The following is a 14,056-nucleotide window of genomic DNA, read 5'->3' as shown; positions in this document are numbered from 1 at the left end:
ATTCACATCGGCATTCCTCCATTTGACAAGTGATGGCTGCTTAAAAATAGTCTCCTCACTCCACCACAATTCGTCCTTGCTATCTTTTTGAGGCATTTCTGCCATCAGATCGGCAGCAGATTTAAAAAAACTACGAAGGACAAGCCTGATTCTTCCTTGCAGTCAGTCCTAGTGCTCCCTCAGGAGTGCACCGAGGCCCTCGCTCGTCGCTACATTGACTCATCCATCTGCAGTCAGGAGGTCAACAGGTACCTGTGCTCGTTCACCTGCTGGGGTTCTCCTCCGCTCGGAGCTAGCACCGGCAGCCTCTCCGGGCTGGAGGGGACCCCGCAGGCTCGGTAGATGATAAGACAGAGAAGAAGGAGCAGAATGGCGACAAGCGTGTTGCAGGCGATGGCCACCAACGCAGCTGTGGACAGCCCTGGCAGGCTCTCCTCAGATTCCATTATGAAGACTGGACTGCAGTGTCCAGCGTTGGTCAACTTGGATGTTCGATTTTAAGTTGGTTCCATGATGTTCATTGAGTGAGACTGAGCACAACCAAGGTCTTGATTTATTTGTAGAAGCTTGAATCCATACGATTATGATTCCTCATGTCCACAGATGGATTTAACTTACTCCATTCCCATGATATAGTTAAAGGCCTTTGGTATTGTGAGGCGAAAAAAATCAATATGTATTGTGAATGTAAAAGGGGAGTGTTCCTTGGCACGATGCTCATAGTGTTTTGCTGAATATTCAGATTCAACAACAGCAGGAAAGTCTGCCTGTACCTGTCAGTGCAGAGATGAATGTTTTCTCCTCGAGGCTCTGTTTTTCTTTTTTGCTTCGTTAGGGTGACACACCACCGCTCCGCCATACAGATGAGCCTCGCGGCATTTTCTGACAATGTTGATTTCACAGTAGTCTGCACTATCAAAAGATTACGATTCCAGTAAATGCCTACCAGTGTCTGTAAGAGAGGAACAAATAGAACGGTTAGGAGTAATGTGATGGGACATAGGAACAAGATTTATATCAGTCAGGTGACATTCTTTATAACATAACATATCAACATTCATCAGATGCGCAAGGACATAATTGCAGCGTTTCCCCTATATTCATTCGGTGGTGTGCCGCTGCAGAATTGTGTGCGCCGCTGCTAAAATTTCACACGATCATTAGTATCTGCTCTAGTGTTTCACCGAGTGCGGGGCTTAGCCACGCCACACACACACACGGAGCAGAGGAAAGACAAGTGAGTTGTCGGTACTGGTTACAAACTCGGTAGTGAACGACACGCTGACATAATTTCAGTCAGAAGTCATAATTTAGTTTTAATGAAAACTCAACTCCTGGTATTTTCTCCAGGTGTTCTTCACCACTGTTTTTAGAAGAAGGAAATAACAACAGTAACAGTTGAAACCAGCTTTAAAGGTGCTAAATGCGAGATTGGGAGCCTTTCTATTGCGTCCACGTGGCTCTCAACATGGCGACGGCTGAGCCAGCAGCTCGCAGCTAACGGTGAAAACAACGGCAACCGTGCTGACAGAGCTAATCGTGTTGGACGGGTGCTATGCCTCCACAACGGTGCCGTCAGTCGGGACGACGTTATCAGCTGCCCTGTGAGCGCAGAGCAGCGGTTATTCGCTAATTTTGCTTCGTTATTTAAGTTTGCATTGTGCTCACTCTTTGCACATTCCTAGTAAAGTTATGTTGAATCAAATCATCACAAGCTCACACAAATTAAGTATCATTCCAGCATAGAAGTAGAGCTTGCACTGGAATTATTGGTAACTTGGAGGCGACAGGGAACATGGACTTTTCACAAAGGACGGTAGGCGTGGGAGGTCAGCATATTCTTGCCATGATGGCTGGCCACCCCTGGTATAGTGATCGGCTGATTCTTACATTAGCAGCATCTGTTGTAAGCTATATGGAGGCCTTCCCCTCCAACAGATAGACTACCCTCCAATCACACACAATGATATGCTATCCATTTAATAGATGCTGTTCTGAACTCTCCACTCTATTACCACAACTGTCAGTGTCTGTGATTGTTACTAGCCCCAAACCAATTCCTTAGAATGATAATAACTGATAATGGATTCCTGACAACCCCATCATGTTTCCACGAGCACCACTGGTGCACTGCAAGCCTTCAACTACACCAAAGAGTATAGAAGCAAAGAGACGAAACTCTGGTGTTTGTTTTTCTTTTTACAACAGCCGCTAAATGGTAATTTAATGGCCATTTTGGACTGAAAACGGCAATGAGTCTGTGACCATGAATGTATAAAGAGACGTCTGTAAATCACAGGATCATTTTTTTAAGGTAAATCAACTTCCCAGTGCCAACACTTAAATAGCCCTCATTTATATCGTTATGTCCTAAAAGTTGTTAAATTCACTAATACCCAAATCCAGAGTTATTTTCCTCGGCATAATGAACGTGCATTAGACCCCTGGGACTGCACTGCCCTGCACGCTCATATGACACATCCGGTTCTACCAGCCTCCTGCTAGCTGTATGCGGTTGTAATAATGGATATATTGGCTGTAATTCATCACTTTCATTATCTGATAATACACCCATGGGCTGTATGCCGTAAGCCTGTACCAGGTGGATGTATTAACGTCTCTGTTCCCAAACAACTGGCTATCAGCCAGTAGCTAGAAGTGCTAGTAGCATGACATAAACAGAATTTAATGTAGTTGTAGGCTATTTACTAACACGCAGGGCAAAAGCACAGGGCACAACCTCTTATACATCCATGGTCTGTGGTTTCTTGTTCATCTATTTTGGAGGTCCTTGACAAAAAGTTTGAGATTGCTCTCAATATCTGTGTGCTGGATTTTTCTAACTTCCATTTATGCCCATCACTCACTTTATGCTCCTCTAGGAAGCAGCCGGGCAAAAAAGTTAAATTTTAAGTAAGTAAATAGTTATAAAAGTATGCATATTTGTAATAATTTTATTGTTCAACACAGGCCAGTTTGGTACAGACATTAAATACGACAATATAATAGAAATAATGTAGTTCTACTTTTGTACAGCACTTTGTACGGCTGTTTTACTGCGTAGCTCTGCTGCTGGGCGCTGATTATGCAATGAAAAGACCAATTGGCTTTCACTTCTTAGCCATATATGTTCTTTGGCTATACACCAAAAGTGTGACTGCACTTTGATTCACCAAAATAAACACAAATTTTGTATCCAATCAGATGCTGCATAGTTTTTGTTCAACATGCACTATCCCACTCTTCCACACACGTCTACATACTATACTTGATGTGCTCATCTTTCTTCATAATCCTTCAAATTAACATCTGCAGTACAGACGGCCCATATGCTAATGTGGACGCACAATATCAGAGACTAGATTGAAAATTCACTCCCATTATTTTTCCATTAGGAACATTTGCATATCCATAAATTTACATTGGAATAGCACTTGAAGTGTGAATAGTTAACAATGGACTTGTGCCACAGAGAGTGGCTAGTGTTTACCTGGAGAGTGCTTATCCAATCTCATCATTTTGAATTCATAAAAACATCTAGACAACAATAGAAAAAGACTTGCTGAGTTACTGTATTTGTGGTCAGTTGGATTCAGAAGATATAAATGAAAAAAAAAAAACAGAAGTATAACTTATTCTGAGAACTGACCTGACTGAAGAAACCCTCATGTTAGAGTATCTGGATGATTTGAGATTTGATTGTGATGTGCATTCTGGTCCTTTGGCGAGACACATTTATTTAAAACAGTGGGAGCTTTTCATTTTGACAGATATACAGTACTGTGTTAGTTTCAATTTGCCTTAAAGGCAGGGTGGGCAATTTTGAAAAACTAGAAAGAGTACAGTCGATTTTTAAAATTGATCCAACCGAAAAACCTAGCCCAGATTTCTCTCTAAATCTAGAGAGAGAAAGTCGCCAAGACGGCAACACTGACAGTCCGTCGCCTCAGGCCTCCCTCCAAAACCACTCCCCTAAAATCATTACTAACATAAACATATCATAACGAACTTGAATGGCAGATATGGCTATTGTTAGTACTCACAGCTGTCAAGCTAAGGGGTTGTGGAAGACTCCGGTTAGTGCACGGGCAGGCAGACAGGTAGCCAGTCCAATTATTCCGGGTTTATTTCAGTCCTGCGACAGCCACAGATACCTGATTTTTTTCCCCCTTTTTTTGTCAGAGCGTTTGATTTATTGATTGCTGTCAGGATGTAATGAAAATTTCAACTAATATAACAAAAAATGTTTCTAAAATCTTTACCAACCCTGCCTTTAATGTGCAATAAGAAAAAATATCTTTATAGATCAAGAATGGTGGCCCTCGTTCTCAATTCAGAAGTTTTGTTCTCAAATAAGTGGTAGATAGCAAGAGTGCAGTCAGTACCCGTGAGAAAAAGCTTGTGAATCACAGTGATGTATTCCCAACTGAGTTATTCACTTGACTCACTTGAATCTCTTTTAAGTCGATCTTTAATCTGTTTTTCTCACAAAACACATAAACAACACACACAAAACAAGGTCTACCTGGAGCTGTTAGGAAACCCTGACAGCACTATCACACCCAGACCCCTAATCACCTCCTATCAATCAGCCTGATCTGTTAATTCCCCTGCCCCAGTGGATTTTATACACCCACAGCTGTAATGGGAAACCTGGCTGCCCACGGAGTGTGACAGGTGGATTTTGATAAAGTCACCGAGCGTTTGATCTGGCTTTGGTGCAGCCTTCAACCCCCAGGTGGAGAGGAGCCTCCGCTCTCTCACTCTAAGGAGATTAAGGAGGATTGTTATTCATCTCAAACAATTCAGAACTTCCCCCGAGAGTCTGAGGATGCAGCAATCACAATTAAAGATCTCCTTTGTGTATCAATTCGGTGTCTAATTACGTCACATTTTAAGAGGCTCAGATTGCCTCCAGTCCTGTGGAAAAAACATCTTTCATAACTGTCTGGATGTTTACCTCAGACTTTTTTGAATTTGGTGTGCTGTCACATGCCAGAGCAAAGTCTTAGATGCATACTAGTTGCTCACTTACCTCACAGACTCAGAGTTTCTCTTCTGAATAAACATCCCTCCGTATAATTTCAGTCGTCTCTCCATCCTCCGTTTCTGTTCACACGGATAACACTTCCCTCTTCAGCTGTCTACCGTGCTCTTTCCCCCTTCTCTCATCTCTGCCTCCGTCTCACCCTCTTGCTTTCCCTCTCCATCTGCTCCGCTGCACTACACACACAGCTTGAAGACGAGGCAGGACTGCACACTTGCTGGTGAGAGAGAGCTCCCCAATAGCAGAGACAGGGAGGGAAGATAGAGGAGGGGCCGTGCTCGTCGATGTCAGCAGTGATATCAAGCGTAAGGGAGAGGGGAACGGGTTGGATGTAATTACACAGGGCGCCTGCTGCAGACAGGAGTGGGGAGTCGGAGGGTGGGGGGTGGTTGGGGTGGTGTGTGTGGAGGTTGTTACGGAGAACAAGCAAAGCCGCCTGTCAGACAAAACAATGACTTCCGCCTCGCATCGCAGTGCAGAGTATGGACAAACAAATTGTTTCAGCTGTTCAACACAGGACCGGGAAGAGGGGGGAGGCACGCTCAGCTATTATGAAAGGAACCCAAATTAAGGCTCAATCAAGGACATTGTTTTCCTTACAAATGGTGCACTCAGAGCAAGTTTTCCTTGTCTGCCCAAGTCTCACGGTTGTTTTGTTGTTGTTTTTTCCTGTCTTCAAGATGTCCGATTGTAGAAAGGATATGACACAACCAAAAAGATATGATGCACAAGGCAACCATATGGTGAAGAACATGCATTTATTACAAATAACTAATACTATTGTGCAAAATCAAATGGTACAGTGATTAAATGAGAAAGAAGGATAAAAGGAGCACTTTTTCTTTTCTTTCTTTCTTTCTTCTTTAATACAGTGACCTTTTCTTTTACTAGGTTTTGAAGTACATTTGTGCTATTCCTTATGATTTCTTATGACAGACTTCTAAATATAATCAGTTTTAGTGATACAGCAAATTCCAAACTGGTGGAAATATCCACCATGCAGGCTCGTAAGGACATAATAAATAGCTTTTTAAACCGACCTCCAAATGCAATTTATTTCACTTAAATCCTGGGCTGCAGTGCTGGCAAACTGTCAACGAATAGCTTGTGAAGATACTTTATACAGTTTCCAAAATAGGAACTTTTCCTTGTCTGTCCAAGTCTCACGGTTGTTTCTTGTTTTTTTCCTGTCTTCAAGATGTCCGATTGTAGAAAGGATATGACACAACCAAAAGAGATGATGCAAAAGGCAACCATATGTTGAAGAACATGCATTTATTATAATTAACTAATGATACTGTGCAAAGTCTGGTACAGCGATCAAATGAGAAAGAAATATAAAGTAAAATGTTGACATAAAATTGACCAATTAAAGGAACCAATACAGCAGATCAGCAGTTAGTTTGGAGTACAAGTTAAGTCTTATTTTAATCAAATGTATTTTTTTTCTTTCGTTTTTTCAACACAGTGACCTTTTCTTTTACTAGATTTTGAAGTACATTTGTGCTATTCCTTATGATTTCTTATGATGAACTTCTAAATATAATCAGGTTTAGTGATCCAGCAAATTCCAAACTGGTTGAAATATCCACCATGCAGACTCGTAAGGACATAATATAAGGCTTTTTAAACCGACCTCCAAATGCAATTTATTTCACTTAAATCCTGGGCTGCAGTGCTGGCAAACTGTCAACGAATAGCTTGTGAAGATACTTTATACAGTTTCCAAAATAGGAACTTTTCCTTGTCTGTCCAAGTCTCACAGTTGTTTCCTGTTTTTGTTTTTTTGTTCCATCCTGATGCTTCCATCTTTCTCCAGTCCCGCTCCTCCTCCTTCGGCCCCACGAGTGATGTAGTTTTAGGGTTTGATAATGACCGATGTAGGGCCGCTCAATTATGACAAAATCATAATCCAGATTATTTTGGTCAATATTGAGATCACGATTATATAACATGATTATACACAGACTTTGGAAATAACATGATGCATTTAGAATTTTAAAGTTAAATGCATCAATCTAGTGCACCTTGAGAGCAAAATTAAAAGGTTATGGATCTATGAAGACATATGCGCTCTTATGTAAACAATTTTGTGCTCTAGTAAACCATTTAATCATAAATAAATTGGTTGAATAGATATGAATGGTGATGACATGGCACCACCACGTGGGAAATGCGTTGGTGAGCGACCATCCCTGTTGTCGAAAGCGCACTGCTGTAAAAAAAAGGGCTGTGCTGGATTTATAACACAAGACAAAACGAGAACATGATTGCGAAACATAATGCGGCACAATAATCGTTTTATCTCGATTATCTTGTTTTCATAATCGTTGTAGTAAAAATTACTGAAAATAAAATGTGATTTATTGCCCAGCCCTAGACCCATGAATATATAGTCCTGAAACCCATGGAGGGTAATTTGGAGATTTGTGGTGTTTTATGAGATTTTAGATGTTAATGAATGGGCACTAATGCTTTAACTCACAAACTGGAAATAGACCAGATTACATGTTTAAAGTCATAACATAAACCTCCGATCCTCTGATCGATACTCTAATGTAAGGCCAACCGAAGTAAGCTGCAAAACAATCACTGTAGTCGGGTTTCCAGTCAGTAACACTATCATATGAACTGCTTACAAAATGATTTGAGCACAGAGATTGTCTTCAAGGCTGAAAAGCAGCTGACAAAGCAGAGAGAGAAACAATTAGTATTGCAGCTGGTTCTAAACGTTAAGCAATATAAGCAGCTCAGGGACATTTTTGTCAATAAATACTGACAAAATAATCTCAGAGTTGGGTGAAATGGACAATTTATGTAGGCAAAGTAAGTAATTTACTGTCCCCTACAAAACAAACACTCCCGGGAGTCTGCGGTAAAATCATCACATTTTGCAGTTTTATTAGATAAGAAGTTAAACAAAATGAATAAACAAGACAAGAATGAAATGTCAACTCAAACTGGGATAAGTATATTCACAAGCTATTCCTGGACATTTTGCCAGCACTGCAACCCATGATTTATGAGAAATAGATTACATTTGGAGGTCAGGTTAGAAAGTGGTATAATTCTTGTCATATTGCAACGGCCATATGTTATGTCCCTAAGTGCCTGCATGGTGTATGGAATATGAAATTATAAGGAATAGCACAAATGTACTTTAAACCCTAGTATATGAAAGGTCAACTGTAATAATAATCAATTAAAGAAGAAAAAATACATTTGTGCTCCAAACTAACTGCCAATTTGCTGTATTGGTTCCTTTAATGGGCCAATTTTATATTAGCATCCTTTTATATTTCTTTCTCATTTGATCGCTGTACCATCTGACTTTGCACAATATTATTAGTTATTTGAAATAGAAGTATGTTCTTCACCATTTGGTTGCCTCGTGCGTCACATCTTTTTGGTTGTGTCATATTTATTTTACATTCGGACATCTTACACTTGAAGGCAGGTGAGATTCAGCTCTTTCCAACGAGAACATAAAACTAAAATATGCATCAAACTTTAACCGGAGCAAAAGCCCCTGAGAAGGACCATTCATGGGGCAAATACTGTATTTACTGTAGTCTATTTAAAGATAGTGTTGCTGCTGATAGCTCCCACTTTAGTCTTTACGTGCTTATTTAATGTGTGCTTAAACTAATACTTTACAATACACAAGTTTGTTCAGTGCCATGTGAAGTAAGTAAGAACATGTTACTGTACGATGAGGGGGGGGGGGGGTCCCATAGGTCTAGGGCCGGCCCTGATTGCGGCAGTTCACACCCACAAAATTGCTCCACTAGGACATCATGTTCTGTTGCAAATGAAAACAATGGATTGTTTTTCATCTGAGCTCTCTGCATTAGATTTATGATCCTCCTTTGTCAGTCACAATGATCTCTCTCATGGGATCTTGCTCAAAATTGCTGTTGGGGCTGTGGGGGGGGGACACACAGTATGAGCTCTGTGTAAGATCATGAACATACTGTACATCTGGCTGCTATACAAGAAGGAGAAAGCAAATGAACTTGTTTTAGTGGTAGGTTTAATCCAAAAAAAGTGCAGTCATCTCTAAGAAAATAATAGGATTAGTGGTGCTTCAGGGGCAGGTAAAATAAGCGAGAACCTCAATTTACAGTACTGTCAAAGAGTATAGAAGCAAAGAGGTGAAAGGTTGGACTGTAAACGCCAATGAGTCTATAGCCATGAATGTATAAAAAGACATCTGTAAAATCAGAGGATAATTTTTTTGAGGTAAATCAACTTCCCAGTACGAACCCTCAAATAGCCCTCATTTAAATTATTATGTTCTAAAAGTTGTTAAATTCACTAATACCCAAATCCAGAGTTATTTTCCTCGGTATAATAAACGTGCATCAGACCCGCAGGAAGGCACTGCCCTGCACGCTCATATGACACATCCGGTTCTGCCAGCTTCCTGCTAGCTGTATGTGGCTGTAATAATGGATATATTGGCTGTAATTCATCACTTTTATTATCTTATAATACACCCATGGGCTGTATGCTGTAAGCCTGTACCGCGGTGGATGTATTAACGTCTCTATTCCCAAACAAACGGCTATCGACCAGCAGCTCGTAGGTCTAGTAGCATGACATAAACAGAATTTAATGTAGTTGTAGGGTATTTACTAACACACAGGGCAAACGCACAGGGCACAACCTCTTATACATCCATGGTCTGTGGTCTATTGGACTCCATTTTGGAGGTCCTAGATAGTAATTAGATAGTAATAATAATGACCATATTTAAAATATTTTATCGTTCAACTCAGGCCTTTTTGGTAGAGAAATTATGGCAATAGAATAGAATGTTGTTGTTTTTTTACTTTTGTACAGCACTTTGTCGGCGGACGTTTATGGTAGTCGACTTTATTACAGTCCAAAATGGCGGGGGTGGAGGTCTGCTGCTGGGCGCTGGCGTTGCGATGGAACAAACAATTGACTTTCACTTCTTAGCAATATACATTCTTTGGTACTGTTTAGTTAGTTTGTACAATTTAATGCACTCCATCAAATGAAAGACTGATATAAAATGTTTAATTTATTTTCAAATTGTTTAAGGTTTGTTCTGACTTTTATTTATTCCATAAGCTATTAATATTTTTACTCACTGTCAAACATAAACAACAATTATTTTTGGCAAATTAAATCAAATCTCAATTACAGAGTTAGGGAGCTGAAAAGTGTTTTACTACCATGCTACCTTTAAAGACTTTAAAGAATCTTTAATTTTTGGATCAGTTTGTGAAGTTGTAGTTAATTATTGTTGTAATGTAAATGTGTCAATACAACCTGGAAAGACCTCTCTAGACTTTCTATAGAAACAGCTTGTTCTATACAGACATAGGTGTTGTGTTTCTGCTTTCTTAATTATGACCTTGAATTAATCTGCTTATTTATACCCATGGCTGCTTACTGTTTACAATTTAGTAGAAGGCAAGCTCAGTACTTGGAACATTTAGCTTGAGGCCCCTCTACAGGCCAAAAATATTATTACTGGCATGTGTAGGACAGTTTGAATTGACTTTGGAAACTTTGTAGACTAACAGGCTTCACAGGAAAAATCAAGAATCTGCAGCTTCCCTCTGAAGGGACTGTGGCTGTGCAGTAAAGCTAGAAGTACTGCTAGCAATGTCCATGACAAAGTCATCAATCATATTTCAAACTACTGTACTGATACAAACTGTGATTAATAACAAATAGAACATGATGTACTACCAAAAATACACACGACAACTTGTGAGAAAATGAGCAGAATTTAGACTGAATGTGACAAGGTTGTGAAACTGTCACACTGTCTCTCTTTCTGTGTTACACACACACACACAAACACACACAACTCAAAATGCCAGGATTTGGGATCAAAGACAATTTTCCCTTTGAGATAGAAAAGCCGATGCACAACAGATTGAGACCTTGGCTGTGCGCAGACAGGATATACTGTAACTCTGTGTTTGCTCCCAAAACGTGACGGCAGACACACACATTCTTATATCAGGTCTTCCTAGAAGAAAAGAAGAAAAGCAGTGCACACCTGTAACAGTTGAAAATGAGACTTTCATCTGTCATCTGGTTGCTGTAAATCTAAAGCATGCACCTGTGGAATGATTATTAAATTCACTGAAAATAGAACTGGAAATATGTGGGAGGGAAACCTTTCTTTATTTTGCTGCCAGATTTAGACAGATGCAGAAGGCAATACAGACAAAGGTCTGTTTGAAAATATCAACTCTTTATTGTTTTCAGTGCACCAACTCCTTTATGTTTGACAGCTTTTCAGATAGAAGATAAAAGTTTCCTGAGACATCAAGTACTTCACTATTAATTCAAATCTGCTGAGGAATGTTCTGCTTTCACGTGAAGATTGACAATCTTAAATCCCACTATCCTTAAATTACATCATTGGAGACTGTAGTTGTGTTGAGACGTGTGTCACTTATAGCTTAGCAACGAGAAATAAAATTTAAATTAGAATCTGAATGAGGAACTCAATGTTGACCTGCATACAAAGAAATATATTCCTGAGGCCTCATTACTGAAACTTCCTAAGTCTGATGCGTTAAATTTCCCGGACCACGTATTAATGGGTATATAAATTATATCGACTGTGATTATTTTGAATTTTGTTGACATGCTACGTCCAGCTCTGGAGAGGCCTACAAGGAGGCACGGGGCTCTACCAGTGGTCATACTGATCAAAAAATTGAACGACCGTCTTTTTTTGTCCATGATAGCAATTTAGCTAGCCGGTGACAAGTGAGAGCCGTTGATTTATGGCTTATCCATCTCAAGAAGCCTACCGGTGCGTTCAAAGATACAAGCATGACCGGACGAGTGCCGATTGAAAAATTTAATTTACAGATATAGTTAGGATAAGTTACGATAAGATAAAAGCTCTGAGATAAGATGGGACACAGTCATGAGTTTAGGAATTGCTTCTGTAAGAGGAAGATAGGATTTTTTTCCTGTCTTTGAAACTTAAAGGTTCTCCATACGAATAATATAGCACCAAACAACTATTGTCTATGTAAAGATATAGTGGAGTAATGTCTACCTGAGCAGAGAATGAAGTCACTCTCCCTCTGTGTGTGTTGTTATCTGAGCTTTTCCGTGCTTTGTTGACATAGCCATGCATGACAAATGTCATTAAAGATGTTGTTGCTGAAATGGCCGCAACACATTTCACAATCTAGTCAATGACTTCAACCTCCATGAGCTTCATATTGTCAAAGGTTGTAGCAAACAGGGTAAATTCTGATTATTATAATGTAAAAGAGCTGCCAATTAGTCAGCAAAATAGTAAAAGGGAAGTCAAACATTTACTTTCCATTTATGAAATTGTTGTTAAACCTCTGTCTGGAATAAAGGATTACAGATATTTTGAATAGGATTAGGTTTCTAATCAATCATGATTAGGAACTAAACTTGATGTGTTGTGGCTGCTTTCCATCACATACAGTATATTTTATGTACAGCATGTAGCTACTTGTTAAACATTCTTACATTTTTGACAGAAAACATAGACTGCATATCTTATTAAACCAAAAAACTAAAATGAACCAACAGCAATGTCTGTCTGCTCAATAGTCCACTGCCTTTAACAGAAACCTTTAATAAGCACATCTAATCACAGGTCTTTTAAGAGCAATTGCTGATTAATATACGGCCAAAACAACTCAGTTATTTTCCATTCTTCATTCATTCTCCTTTACTTCCCACAGCTGAGTCTGGTTGTCTTTATGCTGCAGTGTTTGTAATCTCCCCTAGCAGAGCACCTCCAGCTGAAACACGCCCACGCACGTACAGTTAATAAGCATAATGTTTCAGAATGGAACTAAAGAACTGCAGGACATGTAATTCACAAGAAATCTGTTGTCGGAGTGAATGTAGTTTTGGATTTAGTAAAGTCTTAGTGGTTGCTACACTGCGGAAGAGATGACGTAGTAGGCACAAGTGTGTTGTTGGCAGGCCTGCTGAGCATGTTCAGTCCATCTCATCTCAGCACACAGTAACTCAAACGTTACTCACATCAAAATAAACAGCGCATGATATACAGTCTACTCTATAAAAATCCCTGTAGAGTTAATGTTAACAGCCATTATTTGTGTTATGACAATACACCACAAGATGAGTCATCTGTACTGTTCTGCTGTGCGCATGTCACCGGCATGACCCGCTGTGTGACAATGATTTTTCTACCACGTGTGTGTTTTCAAAGGTCATTTCACTCAAATAGCGAACAAATAGCAGCAGGTCAGAAAATGCCATTTCTTACAGGTCACGCTCTGTGATACAATGATTTCTAAATATAGACTGTGCGACAATCGGGTGAAAAGTTATCATATATTAAAGGACCAATGTGTAACATTTAGAGGGATTTACTGGCAGAAATGGAATATAATATGAATAAATATGTTTTCTTTAGTGTTTATTCACCTGAAATTAAGAATCATTTTGTTTTCATTAGCTTATAATGAGCCGTTTATACAGTATCTACATACGGAGCATGTTTCTACAGTAGCCCAGAATGGACAAATCAAACACTGGCTTTAGATATGGCGATTCACATTTTCATGTTTTCGCGCTGGCCACCGTAGTTCTTCTACACGGATGAAGCTTCAGTTGGTTGCAATCTGCAACCTCACCGCTAGATGCCGCCAGATCCTACACACTGCACCTTTAAGGTTTAAACAAGATAAAGAAAAAAACTAAAGCTAATAGAAAAAAAATATACCAACAGTACATCTAATTTATTTTAAGTGCAGGATACACTGAATATATAATGCATTTCTCAATAAATTAAAACTTTTGCATTATTAATTATTTCTCTATTAATTAGTGATAGAAAAGCTTGTTTTCCATGAACAATTTATGCAATTTAGGCTGCTCAGTGTATCTCAGTAAATGCATGAGTGATGTGTAAACAGGAGTAGATTCTATAATCACTATAACATCTTTTATTCTTCCTGATTTCAGGCTAACGAGAAGGATCAGTCAGTA

Source organism: Sebastes umbrosus, chromosome 1, assembly GCF_015220745.1.
Source record: "Sebastes umbrosus isolate fSebUmb1 chromosome 1, fSebUmb1.pri, whole genome shotgun sequence".
Classification (NCBI taxonomy): domain Eukaryota; kingdom Metazoa; phylum Chordata; class Actinopteri; order Perciformes; family Sebastidae; genus Sebastes; species Sebastes umbrosus.
The sequence above is the reverse complement of the archived record's forward strand: the minus strand, read 5'-3'. Positions refer to the sequence as shown.